This window comes from Choloepus didactylus, chromosome 16 (genome assembly GCF_015220235.1).
Source record: "Choloepus didactylus isolate mChoDid1 chromosome 16, mChoDid1.pri, whole genome shotgun sequence".
In the NCBI taxonomy this organism is placed as follows: domain Eukaryota; kingdom Metazoa; phylum Chordata; class Mammalia; order Pilosa; family Megalonychidae; genus Choloepus; species Choloepus didactylus.
In genome coordinates, this window is record NC_051322.1 from 85,756,921 (window position 1) to 85,767,381 (window position 10,461).

The 10,461-nt window shown below is 59.5% G+C and overlaps 1 long non-coding RNA gene and 1 pseudogene across 1 annotated transcript; both read right to left on the bottom strand.

Moving 5' to 3' along the window:
* Window positions 1-4,585: 4,585 nt before the first annotated feature.
* LOC119511676 lies at window positions 4,586-9,142 on the bottom strand. The gene is made up of 5 exons (XR_005212229.1): window positions 8,141-9,142; window positions 7,452-7,536; window positions 6,904-7,008; window positions 6,459-6,567; window positions 4,586-4,742 (listed from the first exon to the last, which is right to left on the bottom strand). It is a non-coding gene; the product is annotated as an uncharacterized LOC119511676 (long non-coding RNA).
* Window positions 9,143-9,493: 351 nt separating this feature from the next.
* Window positions 9,494-10,461, bottom strand: part of LOC119511421 — a 9,655-nt pseudogene continuing 8,687 nt past the window's right edge.

Consider the following 10,461-nt stretch of genomic DNA (forward strand, 5'->3'; position numbering starts at 1 on the left):
AAGTAAGCAATGGATTTTTAGGTTTTACACCAAAAGCACAGGCAACAGAAGAAAAAGTAGATAAATCAGTCTTCATCAAAATTTAAAACTTTGTACAAAGGACATTACCAAGAAAGTGAAAAAACTACCTACAGAATGGGAGAAAATATTTGGAAAAAGTAGAACAAAAAGGGGCTTAATATTTAGAATATATAAAGACCTACAACTCAACATCAAAAAGACAAAGAGTCCAATTAAAACATAGGTCAAGGATTTGAACAGACACTTCTCCAGTGATAGTCAAATAGCCAATAAGTCCATGAAAGACGCTCAGTTTCATGAGCAACTAGAGAAATGCAAACTAAAGCTATGGTGAGACACCACATCATACCCACTAGGATGGCTTTTGTTTAGAAAACTTAAAACAAGCGTTGGCAAGTACGTGGAGAAACAGGAACCCTCGTACATTGCTGATGGGACTGTGAAGTGGTGCAGCAGTTCCTCAGAAAACAAACATAGAATCCCCATATGACCCAGCAATTGTGCTCGTGGGTGTTTCCCAAAAGATCTGAAAGCAGAGACATGGATACTTGCTCACCAAGCAGAAGCAGCATGCACAGTGGCCCAAAAGGCAGAAACAATACAAGTGTCCATCAACACATGAGTAGAAAACAAAGGGGTAATGTCCTCGTTATAGTACAGGAAAAGACACCAGAAGAAATTCCATAAAAGCCAGTTCACAATCGAGGAAAAAAGATAATAGAGCCGACCTCCTGACCACCATGCCATCTGTCCATGTACCCAGCGACCCACTTGTCTGTCCATCCATACATCTATCTTTCCATCCATCCAGACAAACATCTACCCACCCATCCATGAATCTGTCCATCCATCCATCCATCTACCCACATGCCCACCCGCCTGTCCACCCACTCGTCCTTCCATCCTGCAGAGCTTTCCCAAGCACTGCCTAGTATCACACACTGGTCTAAGCACTGGGGGTGCAGCAGTGATCAAATCAGACCAGTGAAATCACCCTTCTCTCTGATCAATCTCAGTAGCAATGAAAGAACGCAAGTAACATTTTTCACTGAAAAAGTAAGCATGTGCAAGTGACAGCAGGTGATGCCATGAGTGAAAACAGCATGCACCGAAAGTCAGGCTTGGGTAGCGTTTTCAAAGACACAAACGTGCTTATAAAAACAGTATTGGGGAAACATAGTTCACAATGAGCAAGACCTTCCATCAACACGAAAGACAACAAAGAACACACAGACGACAGGAGGCTGTGAGACCACGGCTTTCCGTACTTCTATACTTCCTTTCTACATTTCCTGTACTTTGGAAATTGCTTCTACTGCAAGTCTGTATATCTTATGCAGGAAAATACAAACCACAAAAACAAACGAGTAGGTAGCGGCGTGAATTCCATTCTCAAAGGGAGAGAGACGTGGAGACCTTTACATGGAGCTGGTGGATGGCGGCTGCCATGGGAGCCCCCAGCACGCTGCAGACGCTCAGCTGGCAGAACACGGCAGCGCGCTCCTGCTCCAGACAGGGGACTCAGGGGACTCAGGGGACTCAGGGGACTCTGCTGCTCCATGTCCTCCTCCTTGCTACTCCTGGGACCTGGGGGCGGTGGCCTGGCTCTGGGACACGTCTCTGCTACTCGGGGCTCCAGACAGTCGTGCTGGCAGCACACTGACCCAGGCACCTCCTCGGCAGTGCACACGCAGCCGTGTGACCTGTGCACACACCTGGGTGTGGTGTGCAAGTGCAACCTGCACATCCTTGTGTGTGCAAGTGCACCTGGCATGTCCACGTACATGACTGTTCCTGTGTCTGTGTCCACGTGCCCTGAGTACATGTGTGTCTCCACATGCCCTGACCCGCTCATCTGTACCAGCTGAGCCCACAGCCCATGTGCAGGTGTGTGCAGGGCGGCTGCACAGCATGTGAGTGAGCAGCGTGGGAAGAGCACGTGCATGGCCCGCAGGGCGACAGAGGCCCCAGCCCAACGCCCGGCCCCGACACCCAGTGATGGTCTTGGAGACATGACAGACCCCTCCCCCACTCCAAGAGCTGCTGTGACGACCATCCAGGACGAGCCAGGGGTGCTTGGCCGGCCAGGCCACTGCCTCCATGAGCCCACGAACCCACACTGAGGGCTGGGGCCTGGAGAGGCAGCCGAAAGTCCAGCAGGGCAGGGCAGGGCAGGGCAGGGCAGGGCAGGGCAGGGCAGGGCAGGGGGCGGGCAGGGGGCGGGCAGGGGCCAGAGGCTGGACGTGTGGATCTGGCTGGTCAGCAGGGACACGGGGCTTGACTGGGGCTGGGCTGGGGCTGGGCTGGGGCTGGGGCTGGGGCTGGGGCTGGGGCTGGGGCTGGGGCTGGGGCTGGGGCTGGGGCGGGGCTGGGCTGGGCTGGGCTGGGCTGGGGCTGGGCTGGGGCTGGGCTGGGCTGGGCTGGGCTGGGCTGGGGCTGGGCTGGGGCTGGGCTGGGGCTGGGCTGGGCACTGCAGGTCCACCCATGCTCAGGAGCCCCGGGACCCCTACCCCGGGGCCGACACCCACAGGGAGGATGCGCTGCCTCCCCACGGCTTGATGGACAGAAAAGGGGGTTCCTGCAGGGAGCCCCAGTGGACACCGAGGGAGTGGGAGGGAATCACAGGTGGACAGCCCCCCAAGGCTGGTGGTTCTCCACCCCCAGGTTACCTCCCCCCTCCCTGCAGGGCTCCCCCCGAGGTATCCCCTGCCTCCCCGTGTGCTCTCCGCTCCGCCCTGTGTCCCCGTTCCTCCATGGCTCCGTGCAGGAGCTGACCAAGGCCTCCAGGTCCTGCTCCAGAACACGTGCTCCATGACAAACCTGAGCAGCTAGACCTGCAGGACGGGGTTGGGAGGAAAGCACAGCAGCCCAAGTTTAGGCTCCAGACCCAGGCCCAGGCAGCTGAGGATGAGCAGCAGGTCTGAGGGGGATGAAGGCTGGAGGGGGGCAGGGGCCACGTGGTGAGGTGGGGAACGACTTGGGAAACAAGGTCCAATGTGCCCTGCAGGCCCAGTGTGGGTCCAATCCACGTCCTTCCCATGAACATGTGATGGACACACAACTGGCAACACCCAAAGGATGGGCTGATGGAGCTGAGCCCCCAAATAGATGTGGGGGTCACAGAGCTGACCTCTCACACAGACCTGGGGCAGGCACACAACTGACATCACTATGCTGCTAGGGGGACAGTCCGACCCTCACACTGACCTGGGGACAGTGCGACCCCTCACAGATACCTCATGGGGGGACAGGACCGACCCCTTAGAGTTGCAGACTTGTGGTGTAGCACGGGTTAAGCTGTGCAAGAAGCCAACTCCTAGAGGTTACAAATAGAAAGTCTGCCAACAAGGGCTGTGACAGGCAATTCCCAGAGGAGATACGACAGTGATAAAAGACAGAATAATTAATCTTCTTAATAACTGCGTATGAACACAGGGAACACACCTAAATTTTAAGGGTATTGGTAGAGCGCATAAAGAAACTGACATGCAGATATCAAGAGCATGTAGGGATCTTAGAAAATGCTGGGACCTGTCCACTTCAGAGAGCCTGAAATGAGTTCCATCTTTCACACACTGGAGCCTGCGCTGGGGTTCATTCTATAGAAGCCAAGCACAAGTGGTGTTTACCCTTAACGCAGGGGCTGACCGCCGAAACACAGCCAACAGGGCTGGGTCTGCCAAGGGGACACTCGGATTGTGTTCTAGGAGTGCCCCTGCCATAACGAGCCCAGGGCTTAAGAAAGCACAATGCACCCTGTGGGACTCAGCCATGGGGGTCCAGCCACACGGGGTAGGGGAGGACCCAGCCACATGGGGGTCCAGCCACGGGGCAGTCAGCCAGTCCCCGCTGCCACTACACATGGCCGTCGTGACTCCTTCCGTGACCCGACCCGAAGGCAGCTGGGCCTGGGCGCTGCACCCACCTTCTTGCTGAGGCGCTGGGCACTGTGGTGGCCGCGGGGTCATGGTGGGACACGATGGTGGAACCGCATCAGCTTCCTGCTCGGGCCCAAGATGGATTCCTGCCGGCAGGATGGGGTCCCAGGGGGTCCCCAACATGGGGGTCCCAGGGAGGGGCTCTGCTCCTTGGAGACGCCCAGAGTCCTGGCTCAGGCTGGCCCAGGTGCAGGGAGGCAACTCCCCAGAGTACAGAGACTCCCCAGGGGGCTCCCTCAGGCCCCAGAGCGGGGACCCCTGGCTCTCCCAGCGCCAGTGCTCTGAATCTGCCCTTTCAGAACACAAGGTATTGGGGGACCACCCCCCTTCCTCCACCCCTCCCCCAGGTCTGACCCGACCCTGGAAGACCCAAGGCAGGCTGAGTCTAGGGCAGAACCCTGCAGAACCACCCTCCCCCCACACCCATCCCCCCACATCCACTTCGCAGCAACCCCTGCCCCCTCATGGTGACCCCAGCTACCCTTGCAGTGACCCCGACAGGGACCCCAAGCCCATCTCACAGCCCCAACACAGCCCCCAACAGGGACCCCGAATCCATCCCTCACCCTCATGCAGACCCCGGGCCGGCCGCACCCTAGAAATGCAAGCAGGATCCAGGCGTCCACTGCACGCGGTGGAGAGAGGAAACCACCCGGCTGCCGTCTCAGCCCCATGTTCAGCTCCAGCGGCCTCGCCTTACCCCGCAGGAAGATCAGTCAGCACCTTCCCGCGGAAGCGCCGCCCTTCCAGCTCCTCTCCAGGGCTCTGACCTGCGAGACGGTCCTGGGGCAGGAGGAGCCAAAAAGCCGAGAAAAAAAGCCCCCACACGTCAGCCTGCAAAACCACATCTCGGGAATGCACCCCTGCACACATGTCGCATGAAACTCACCAGGCCTGCCATGTCCCAGGCCCACCCCCTGCACACACTTCCTCGCACACACTAGGCCTGCATGTCCCAGGGCCCACCCCCTGCACAAACATCCCTCACACACACTAGGCCTGCAAGTCCCAGGGCCCACCCCCTGCACAGCACGTCCCTCGCACACACTAGGCCTCTGCATGTCCCAGGGCCACCCCTGCCACCACATCCTGCCACACACTAGGCTCTGCCATGTCCCAGGCACACCCCCCTGCACACACATCCCTCACACACACTAGGTCTGCATGTCCCAGGGCACACCCCCTGCACACACATCCCTCACACACACTAGGCCTGCATGTCCCAGGGCACACCCCCTGCACACACATCCTTCACACACACTAGGCCTGCATGTCCCAGGGCACCCCCTGCACACACATTCCTCACATACACTAGGCCTGCATGTCCCAGGGCACACCCCCTGCACACACATCCCTCACACACACTAGGTCTGCATGTCCCAGGGCCACCCTGCTCCACACTCCTTCACACACACACTAGGCCTGCATGTCCCAGGGCACACCCCCTGCACACACATCCCTCACACACACTAGGTCTGCATGTCCCAGGGCACACCCTCTGCTCACACATCCTTCACACACACTAGGCCTGCATGACCCAGGGCACACCCCCTGCACACACATCCCTCACACACACTAGGCCTGCATGTCCCAGGGCACACCCTCTGCTCACACATTCCTCGCACACACCAGGCCTGCATGTCCCAGGGCACACCCCTGCACACACATCCCTCACAACACTAGGCCTGCATGTCGCAGGCACACCCTCTGCACACACATCCCTCACACACACTAGGTCGCATGTCCCAGGGCACACCCCTGCACACACATTCCTCGCACACACTAGGCCTGCATGTCCCAGGGCCACACCCCCTGCACAACATCCTTCACACACATAGGCCTGCATGTCCCAGGGCACACCCTGCTCACACATCCTTCACACACACTAGGCCTGCATGTCCCAGGGCACACACCCTGCTCACACATCCTTCACACACACTAGGCCTGCATGTCCCAGGGCCCACCCCCTGCTCACACATCCTCACACACTAGGCCTGCATGTCCCAGGGCACACCACCCTGCTCACACTCCTTCACACACACTAGGCTGCATGTACCAGGGCACACCCCCTGCACACACACTCCTCGCACACACTAGGCCTGCATGTCCCAGGGCACACACCTGCACACACACTCCTCGCACACACTAGGCCTGCATGTCCCAGGGCACACCCTCTGTTCACACATCCTTCACACACACTAGGCCTGCATGTCCCAGGGCACACCCCCTGCACACACACCCCTCGCACACACTAGGCCTGCATGTCCCAGGGCACACACCTGCACACACACTCCTCGCACACACTAGGCCTGCATGTCCCAGGGCACACCCTCTGTTCACACATCCTTCACACACTAGGCCTGCATGTCCCAGGGCACACCCCCTGCACACACACCCCTCGCACACACTAGGCCTGCATGTCCCAGGGCACACACCTGCACACACATTCCTCGCACACCCTCTGCTCACACCAGGCCTGTGTGTCACCCCAGTGCTGACCCGTATTTGGAATCTGTTCTCTGTCCCCCGTGGATGGACCCCATTGGCACCTCCTGAAGATCAACTTCCCCACAGGCACCGCCATCGGCCAGTTCGCTGCATGTACAACCTGGGAGAGGAAGGCATGTTCGCCGCGGAGAAGACTCCCCCACCCCGTCCCCACCACTGTAGCGGCTGCAGGGACAGGACGGGGCAGTCGGTTCACGTCTCCTCAGCAGACTCGGTGCCTCCTGCTGAGGTGGGAGCCTGGTGGGAAGTCCAAACAGCGCTTCCTGTCAACCGCGACCACCTCACCTACCGTGGCTCCTCGGTTTCAGGGTCCCCCACACGGGCTTCTCCCTGATCCCTGCCCCATGGATCACCTGAGGGGAAGTCCCAGCCCACCTTCTCCAGGGAGCCCCCTTCCCCCTATGTGCCCTAGCAGGACCCCCACCCGGACACCCACAGTGGGTCACACCCTGTTGTTGAGCTCAGCAGGTGAAAACCTCTGTGATGTCAGGACCCCGGGCTCCATCAGGGGCGGATTTCGCCTCAGCAGCACTGTCTGGGCCTGTTGTGGAGAACCGGATCCCTCAGAACATCTCCCCTGCACTCAGCAAGGAGCCCCGGGAGCTGCTGGGGATGCAGATGGCAGTGGCCTGGCCCCACGGACGTGGACCCCAGGGAGGGCAGCGCCCAGGAGACCCCCAGGAACGGCCATCAGTGGGAGTGGACATAATTCATCGTATGAAGAAGAGAGAGAACCCAGCTCCTCGCTGCAGAGCCCCCTTCACCACCACCGGAGCGCGGGCTTTTCTGGGAAAACGCAGGTGACAGAAACAGGATGGAAAATGCAGCACCCACCCTGCCTCTCGGTGATTCTCTCACTCTTTCCATGGCCCTTATGTCCTCGTCATCCTCACATTCAAAAGCAACGTCTTCCAGCCCCACGATGCCCAGCCCCGTCTGCGCTCGCCATCCCCTGGAAGCTGACCACTGCCCCTGTTCACTGACCTCGCAGCAGTGAAGCCCGGACCTGGCTGCTCTACCCCACACACCTGGGGCTCAGGCCCTCAAAGCCTGGGCACCCCACAGCCACCTGCAGGGGAAGAACCGTGTGCTGCAAGCCCCCAGCTGCAGCTGCAACACAGCAGGCAGGCGAGGCCCCCAGTGATGTGCAGGACGGAGGCTCCACCAGGGGACCCCTGCACGGCCCCCACACACTCAGACCTCAGGGTCCACACCCTGAACCCCAGAACCCATCACCCTGTCCTGTAGGAAATACCGACAGTGTCCACACACTCAGACCTCGGGGTCCACGCTCTGAACCCCAAACCCTAGTCCTACAGTGATGTCACCACACTCTCCCCAGGACACACCCTGAACCCCAGCACCCTGGCCCACAAGGACATCCCACCCTCCTCTGTCCACACCGGGGGATCTGAGGGAGAAGAACCCGGCGGGATGTGGCCCAAATCCTCACCTTCCCCCACGCCCCCTTCCTCCTGGCTGTCCCCAGGACACACAGCATTTACCAAGAGTGGGGGACAGGAGGGCCCGAGCTCAGAGGGACGGACCCTTCTCTTCTCACAGGTCAACCTGCTTGGGGGCGATGGGGAGACCAGGATGTGCCCCGCTGGTGAGCCCAGGTGGGGGCGGAAACAGGCCCCCAGGCTCAGCCCTGCTCCTGTGCTGGGACCCACCTGTGGACGGGACTCGGAAGATGCCGCTGTCCAGGTGCTCTTGCTGGAGGAGGGGCCTTGCTCCAAAGGGCAGATCCTCACAAGCCAAGGGAAGTGGACACAAAAATGCAGCCACAGAGCAGCCGGACACTGGAAGTCAGTGGACTCAGGAGGGAAAGGAGACACCGCCATGTGCATCGCCATGTGACAGGAAAGCCAAGGACCATGGATGGCCACAGCCAGAAGACAGAGACCCCGGAGGAAGCCAGCCCTCCAGCCTCTGCCACTGTGAGCCCGTAAGTTCCTGTTGTCAAGCCAGCCCGTCGTGTGGCATCCGCTTTAGCAGTGGGGAGCCTGGACAGCCCCCCACACTGGTGGTCCCAGAAAGACTGGCCACCACACACTCTGCCAGCTCCTGCAACCACAGAAAGTCAACGAAAGGCAAGGCCCACTCTGCGAGTGGCCGGCCTTCCCCAGGAGGAGGAGGCAGACAAGTCCTGTCCCGGAAGACACGTTGTTCTCATGGTGGACCCAGTGTCTCCCAGAACAGGGGCCAGGTACAGCCAGACAAGCAGGGGCAGCCCAGGCTATGGGAGGGGGGCAGGAAGGGTGAGGAGCAGGAAGGGTGAGGGGGGGAACCCGGGTTGGGGGAGCCCTGGTGGGGGGGGCAGGAAGGGGCCCTGGGCAGGGGCTTGAGGCCACGCTGTCTGAGCACCAACCTTACACACCATCCACGTGCAGCCACAACAGCCCGACCCCGTCCTGATAGCCCCAGCCCAGGAGGAAGCCCCCCTTAGAGCCCCCAAAAGTCCCTCCCCAGTCCAAGTCCGCCAGCTGGTTCTTTCCCACGGGGAACATCCCTAGCTGCCCCATCCCTGCAGGTGAGCTGCAGGACAGTGGGGTCTCGGGACCACCCCCTCCCCTCCAGGCTCTGATGCTTAGAGATGCTTGGAGATGCTGACAGAAGGACGTTAGCTGCAAGATGAAGCCCAGACTTCGCCCTGGGATATGCTAAGACAGGACCCCCAGGTGCTTAGAGAGAAACGTCCTTGTACAAAAACCAAGAAACACAGTTGCTGAGAGAGGAGCTGGAAAACAATCCTGGATCAGCAGACACCAGCCACGTGTCTTCCCAGATGACAGGTTTTCCAGAACAACAGCCTCTCTTCAGTGAAGGTATCATCTGTTGATGCCTTAGTTGGGACACTTTTATGGCCTTACGGCCATAACTTTCTAACCAAATAAACCCCGTTTGTAAAAACCAACCCATTTCTGTGTTCTGCATAATGGAAGCATTAGCAAACTGGAACACGGCCATTCTGAGATTCTGCCGACTTTGGGAAAGCTCAGGAAGACAGCATGGGGTGTCCTGGCTTACAAGGTGGGGCTAGGGCAGGGAAGGTGGTGTGGAGAGCGGGAAGCCAGTGCACGGAGGCAGCAGCCCATCCCCACAGGTTCACTTGTCACCAGCGGCTGCCAGGCTCGCCCCAGGGTGGTGGGGGACAAGGCCGCAGTCCCTGCATGAGACGGGGTCCTGGAGGCCGAGCTCTCAGAGGGAAGCACCGAAGGCAACGACAGGCACAGGCCCTAGGGTACAGAGGACACGTGGCTCCCTCACGAGCACCAGTGTCCTGAGAGAAAAGGAGACTCTGCTAGCCCCGCCTGCATGGATTCCAGCCAACCCGTCTTCTCCCTGACCCCCGAGCCCATGGCGACCCCCTGCTGCCCTCCTGGCCTTCCATCCCCCCACCATCCTCCCGTCCCCCCCACTGTCCTTCCCAGTCCCCAGCCTCCTGTCCCCTCACCTCCCTCCCATCCTTCCCCCCCGCCCTCCGCAGCAGTCCTTGCTGGACCCCGTGGACACACAGCTGCTCCACTGCAGGGACAGCAGTGCTCTCCTGCTGGCAGTCATTCATGATTGCTGAGCCTGAACCAGCTGCATCTGCTGCCCCCCAGCCCCAGGCAGCCCCAAGCCAGGCAGCTTTCCATTGCCCAGCACTGGGTCAGGGAGCACAGAGCAAAATCAGCTTGAATGGAGACTTGAGGCAGCCAAGTGGGGGAGGCGCTGGGCACTTGCCTTATCGTGCAGCCTCGGACCACCTTCAAGTGGCTGTCGTTCAGAAACACACTGGGTCCGTCTGCAAGCCAGCTGCCTATTCCTCCACTCAGACAATCCTGATGTCCGAGATGATGTCCCTAAGTAAGTGAGGCGAGAACAGGGGAAGTTGACAAAAACATAACCCATTTACTCTGAAACTGAAGGACCAGACTCGCAGGGAGCACTGGGGGAGAGGGGGGGGGGGCGGGGGTGAGGGGCTCAGGACAGCCCGACGGACGCACAG